Source organism: Rutilus rutilus (genome assembly GCF_951802725.1).
Source record: "Rutilus rutilus genome assembly, chromosome: 1".
NCBI classification, from domain to species: Eukaryota; Metazoa; Chordata; class Actinopteri; order Cypriniformes; family Leuciscidae; genus Rutilus; species Rutilus rutilus.
Window position 1 is genome coordinate 32,362,722 of NC_140209.1, and position 7,408 is coordinate 32,370,129.

Genomic DNA, 7,408 nt, shown 5'->3' on the forward strand with positions numbered 1-7,408 from the left:
AGTGACAAATGCAAACTTCAGTGGACTTCAGCGGTTATCAACGGGTTGAAGGTCCAAATTGCAGTTTCAGTGCAGCTTCAAAGGGCTTTACACGATCCCAGCCAAGGAATAAGGGTCTTATCTAGCCAAAAAAAGGCTAGCCATTTTCACCAAAAAAAGATATATTTTTTTATACTTTTTAAACACAAATGTTTGTCTTGCACTAGCTGTGATTCGCCACACATTACATAATCACGTTGAAAGGTCACGCGTGACATAGGCGGAAGTATTGACCTAGTATTTACAATGCGAAGATGCAGAGACTCAGTCAAACAGCCTTTACAAAAAAATAAATAATAATAAAATGTAAAACAACGATGTCGGAGAATATATAGAATATATACAATTTTATATTATAATAGAAATATGCATCAATTTCATCAATCTTACATTAATTCTACAACTTCCTAAAGCTAAGGGAGGCTTTGCACTTCCCATCTTTCAGCAGTATTACTGGGCCTGTAACATCAATAAGCTTCTCTTTTGGAACAGGGATGTCTGTTCTGACAATTGTCCTCCCTGGGTGCATACGGAAACTTCATCAGTGAAAAGCACTCTCAACTCTCTACTCTACTAGCTCCCTTAAAATTTGGGTCCAGTTTAGGAAACACCATGGTTTAAATGGAGGCTCTACTCACATGCCCATCCTCAACCATTACTTTTTTTCCCCCATCTAGCTTAAATCCTGCATTTCGCCTTTGGTCATCTAATGACCTTCTCAAGATTAGTGACCTCTACGAGGAGGGAGTGTTTGTCTCTTTCTCCTTCTTATCTAAAAAGTATAACCTACCAAGTCATCACTTATTTCAGTTCTTTCAATCAGAAACTTTATGCAGGAGCAGTTTTCTCACTTTCCTAATCATCCATCTGAAACACAAATTGATCACTTTCTCGCTTTAAATATCAGCCACAGGCATTTAATCTCAATCATTTATAATTTAACAAGTTCTATTAATTCAGTCCCTACTGACACGCTTAAAGATACCTGGGAGCAACAACTTGGAGTTACTATTACAGAGAATCTATGGCATAACATCTTGAACCGGGTACACTCCTCTTCCAAATGTGTCAGTTTTAGTTTTTAGTTTTACCTTTATTGTCATTGCATGGTATACAACGAAATTTGACATCTCTCATAGAAAACAAACTGTATTCATCCATATACCAACACACATAAAAACAATAATTTAAAACAATAAAAATAGCTTAAAGTGTCTTGTGCATGTTATTACAACAATATGGCATACACGTCCGTTCAAAATTATTGAAGAAGCTGTGGGAGGATAGAGGCAGGGGAGAGGGAATTCAGTTCAAAAATTTTTAGTTGGGTAAAAGCTGTTTCGGAACCTGGAGTCTTTAGCGCTCTGTTGCGTCTTCCAGATGGCAGTAGTGCAAACAGATCATGAAAGGGATGAGTACTGTCCTTAATGATAGTAGAAGCTCTGCTGCAACAGCGAAGCCTGTACATGTGTCCTCAAGAGGGGGCAGTGAATCAGTGAAAGATCTGATGATCTTTGGTGAGGTTTTTATGACCCTCTGGAGTGCAGCTCTTTCAGCCATTGAACAATTTCCATACCAGACTGTAATGCAATATGCAGTCTTCAGCAGTCTGGCTCTCTGCCTGATGGGCCTTCCACAAAGTTCTCAGGAAGTAAAGTCTCTGTTGGGCTTTTTTAATCAGGGCAGCAGTGTTAACGGTTCACTTGAGGTCCTCACTGACATGGAGGCCCAGGCCTCGAGTCTTTTCACGTAGTGTAATAACGTAGCGCGTCTGTGTTTCACGTCACCACGTAGGCTCACTATTGGGCGACGCTGGTCGTGTGTGTGATACGTGGTGACGTGCAACACAGACGCGCTACGCTATTACACTACGTGAAAAGACTCGAGGCCCAAAGAGAAGGAAATGAATAGTGGAATAAAGTCGTTATTTTTGTGTTTTTTTGCACACAAAAAGTATTCTCGTCGCTTTATAAACTTAAGATTGAGCCACTGGAGTCACTTGGACTACAGTATATTAACGATGTCTTTAATACATTTTCTGGGCCAGCAAGTTATAGTGTCCATAAGCCTGTGGAGGAGTGATCCAGCTCTCAGATTTAATAAAAAATATCTTAATTTGTGTTCCGAAGATGAACGAAGGTCTTACGGGGTTGGAACAACATGAGGGTGAGTAATTACTGACAGAATTTTCATTTTTGGGTGAACTAACCCTTTAAATCCTTTTACAAGACCTCAGATCCCTTCTTAAAATACATTAAGGGTTTACCTTGTGCACCTGTAACTGGAAATGATACATAATTTTCACCAATTCGAATAATTAAAAAAAATTATTTATTCTTTTACTTTATTTAATTTACTTATTTAATTTTTCTTAGTTTCAGTCCGACGCAGTTATCATTTTCACGTCCTGCCACATTGTTTAAATAGCAAATGCATTTGCGCCCATTTGTGCGCCCATGGGCGTGCTGGTCTGAAAACGAGGTGTGTTCTGCCGCATTGTTGGCGCGTTGCTATTTTGAGGCAACAGAAATAGACTGCGCCATTGAAACCTGGGGCCCTATTTTAACGATCTGAAACGCAAGTATCAAGCGCGAAACGCAAGTAACTTTGTGGGCGGTTCTTTGGCGCTGTTGCTATTATACCGGCGGGATAAATGACTCTTGCGCCCGACGCAAATCTAAAATGGGTTGGTCTGAAGTAGCTTCATTATTCATAGGTGTGGTTTGGGCGTAACGTGAAATAAACCAATCAGAGCATCATCTCACATTCCCTTTAAGAGCAGGCGTGCTTGTTCCATGGCGGTTTGCTATTATAACGGCGGATTTGCCAGGCGCACGCCAGGAGCGGTTCACAGCCGAGGAGACCGACGTTCTCGTCAGAGCCATAAAACACAGAGAAGTGACATTGGGGATGGGAGAAACCCACCCAAATTAGCTTCGGTTAAACAGGCGTATAATAATTTGGGTAAATGTGTAAACTAGATTTATGCCTATTTTTTCACATCTTCATGGACACAACATTGATTTACCTCATGTGTTAATATTTTTCCTTGTAATAATGTATGGTTTTCTAAAAATTAGAACTGCTGCGTCTGTGTGTAGATGAGATAAGCAAAGTGCATGCGCGTTGTGCACACGCTACATTGATTATGGCCAAGCATGCGCCCTTAAAATAGCATATGAATAACATGTGCATCGCGCCACTGACTTTAGACTAGGTTTTTAGTCTTAAGTAAATCTGTTTCCGCTTCAACAGCATGCAGTATAATTAACTCCGCCAAGCATTCTTGTTTCTAAGCAGCTCTAACTCTTTAAGTTTGACTGCCGATATACATATTCATCAAGCAATTCAGAAGAATCTGCATTGAGGAAAACTTCCAAAGTCTCCACAAAGGCTTCCGACTCCTCATCAACAGCTGCCTGTCTCTGACTGAGAGGGCGAAATGCCAGCAGAAACCACTTCCTTAAATAGATTTTCTTTATTAATGTGAAAGAAATCAGCTGTAAGATTTAAACCTGTCTTCCTACAGTGATTATAAACCTGTCGTAGGATTAAGGGAAAATTCTATCAAATCAAAATCCATTCCCTTAGCATAAATGCTTCTCTCCCTCCCACATTTCTTTTTTTTTTTAAATAAATAAAGACCTCCAAACTAAATATGTATCAAGAAAATGAGATGGTCTCCACCAGACATACTGGATTATCTAACAAGAGACACATCTCCACATTATCAAATCAGTTTTCAAAATCATCAAATAAGTAAATGAACAAATAAGCAGACAAGCCTATACTCAGGTTGGGAACAAGTGCAAAAGAAAAGTTCATAAACAAAAATAAAATAACTATTGAGAGAAACAGGATTATCCAATCTCTTGCCCCAGAATCAATAACACAACCACCAATTCAACTAAAGTAACTTTGAATTTTTTGTCATATAATAATAATAATAATAATAACATAATATAACTCTTCTCTCTTTCTCTCATAAACAGGAGAAAACCAGAATACAAACAAACTGGCTGTTACATAACATGGTGTAGTGAAAAGCACGATGAAGACGGAGAATATGAATAAACAGGATTTAACCAAAAACACAATGAAGGGGGGAACACACATGATACGCCCCCTCCCAAAAAGGCGCGTCCTAGCGCCGTAAATGGTCCAACTGAGGAGGGAGGGGGCTCTGGAGGAGGGCGTGGAGCAGACTGAAAGCAAAAGGAGTCCAGGATAAAAACAAAAACAGTCCATGGAGGAGTAGATGGTGGGAGAATCCAGTGAGGTGCTAGGAGCAGGAGGAGCCAGATGGAATACCAGAGGCCAGCCAGGACAAGGCCCCAGGGTGGAGTCGAAGGCGGGAGGAGCCACGGTGGAGTCGACCTGGTGGCAGACAACACCCTGGGGATGACCAACGGAGATGCAGCCATTGATGGAGACCCTGATTGAGTTGATGAGCCGATGAGCCCACGTGCAGCCGATGGTCCTGGAGACCGAGGAGGAGCTGCGGTGACGAGCGTCTGAGGTGGAGCCAGATAACCCGAGGACAGACTAAACTTCAAAGCATACAGGTTTGGTTCTCTTTCTGTCAAAAAACACTTCATCACATTATTCTGAGGCCACAACACAAATATTTAATCAACAAATGATACTGAAAGGCAGGAGAAGGAATCCATCCTGGTGAAAGGAAATCTCAATCTAATTTATATCTCTGCTCCTAACTTTGACCATCCAATCATCTTAGTCACAAACTAATCAACAGCAGATGAAAACAATCAAAGTTTCTGCTTTACAGTGGAAAAAAAAAAGAGACAAAGCCAAACACACACCCAAAAATCACAATATATAAACATTCACTGAAAAAAATTAAACTTAAAAAATGTGCATGTACATGTACAAATGTGTGTGTACATGAAACGTGTAACAAGGACACTGTAAAATAAAGTGAAACCAACATTACTGAATCAAGCTAATATTAGGTTACACCAACAAAACAAAATGTATGGGTAAAATGTATGTGGTTGTCAGGTTTCTGGTAATGTAGGACCCAAAAGCAGAGAGATGGTCAATACAATCTTTATTAATTGAGCTCAAATAACTGGTGACGAGCCGTAGAGTTCAGGGCCGGCCTCAACCCAATAGAAGAGACAGTAAATAGCAGGCCAGGCGATAGTCGAAAAACCAGATAATCAGTCAATATGCATCTGGTCCAAGGAGAAAGTAAAGAGGAGAATCAGACAGGCAAGAAGTGAAAACTCAGGTGAACGGTGAGCAGACAGAGAATTAATCCAGGTCCTTGATAAGTGACAGGCAGCGGTCATTAACAAAGATCAGTCCAGACCTACAACCAAAGCAGGGGGGAATTCATGAAGAATGAGCCACTAATCGATGCTTAAAGTCAAGACCAGGATGGGCAGTCCACTGTAAGACTGTAGAAACTAGAAAATGCCACGCCGTCTGGTTGAGGAACGACTACACTCTGAGAAGACAAAGGACGTTTCTGGAAATTAACATTTGAACTCTCTCTTGCGAAATTAGCCTTTCCATCTAAGACGCACTACGCCTCATCCCCATAGAAGTAACCAAAAGCTAATAAAGTTTTTAGGAGTTTAGAGATATCTTGCTTACAGAGGAGGGTGCGGTCTTTCATGCAAATAGCATCCTGTCCTTAAAAGTTGTAAACTCTGGAGACCGTGATTAATTCAAATTCCCATTGTTAACACATGTTTCCGTTTGATAGAGGTTTCTGTCTTGGACTGATTATTTAAAGAAATGTCTCAAGAAGCACAGTGCGATTTTGTAGCCAGATCAGCCCGTAATGCTGAATGTCCTCGACGCTCAGCATTATGTATTTTTTCTAATGTCAGGTATCTTTTACTCTTTATCTATGAAAATATGAACATATCACACCAGTCCTCAGGTCTTTACACTGGCTCCCAGTTAAATTTAGGATTGATTTTAAAGTATTATTACTGGTATATAAATCATTCAATGGCCTAGGACCTCAATACATTGCAGATATGCTCACTGAATATAAACCCAACAGATCACTCAGATCATTAGGATCATATCAGCTAGAAATACCAAGGGTTCACTCTAAGCATGGCGAGTCCGCTTTTAGCTATTATGCCAGCCGCAGCTGGAACCAGCTTCCAGAGGAGATCAGACGTGCTCCTACTGTAGTCACATTCAAATCCAGACTCAAAACACATCTGTTTAGCTATGCATTTACTGAATGAGCACTGTGCCAATGTTCGTCCGACTGTTTGTACTGTATTTTATTTTGTATTCTTCTAAACTGTTTTAACTATTCTTATTTCTTTTTATTATTTTAATTTCTTCTATGTAAAGCACTTTGAATTGCCATTGTGTATGAAATGTGCTATATAAATAAACTTGCCTTGCCTTGCCTTGCCTTGCCTTGCCTTGCCTATGAGCATTTGATGTTTTGTATTGATTATTTTTGAATGTATTATGTAATTGGCATGATACATTTACCTGACACAATAAATTGTTGCATTTGATTTTATTCTGACTTACTCTGAAATTATTTTACCAAGATTAGGCGAATGCGTATGTTACTGCATCAGGTCGTAACGGACTAGAGTCGAGTTTTGATTGGAGCATAGGACATACCAACTGCGATTTTTGAGTTCCGGCTAATATTTGGTACTAATTCAAGTATACTTGGACTGTAAAGACAAAAAAGGGAATTTCCGTTTAGGACAGCAAAATGTTGCTTGACCGACCTAAATAGGGTGAATCTTACCTCTGTTTTAATGTAATGTTACCAAGTGTATGTGGGAAACCATGGCATGACCAAACCAAAGCTACTACTAGAAAAGTAATATTGGTCGGCTAGTAGTGGTCATGCTGACTAGAGATAGTGTTATTTTAATTCAAGTACAGATCCATGGGGACTATACAAAGTATCTTAGATCGAGTAAGCGTGAATGCAACCATCTAGGAATTAGTCAATTACCTCTGTTTAGTGACCAAAAACTGACGAGTTTGTGATCGTGAGACCTGCATTAAATGGCCGGTGTGAGGACATCAAAGCGACATAGATTCCTATTGAACGGGTAAAATATAAAGTAAAGAGTTGAATAAAATTAATCAAATGTGTAGCTAAACTAGCTTGAGAATTAGACAAACACATGTCAGGAACATGATAGCAGCAGGGTAGATAAGGAATGACAACCCTTGTTATGAATTTTAAAGATCTCCTTGTTTACCTTTGCAACAAAAGAAGAAACCTAAATTGGAATTACATCTTCCAAATTATATTCTGGTACTCGATGAAGCTGTAAATTAGAGCCCAAAGTTTTCAAATCAGCAAAAAGCTTTCTCCGTTGTTTTATTGGCTTTGTTGCAA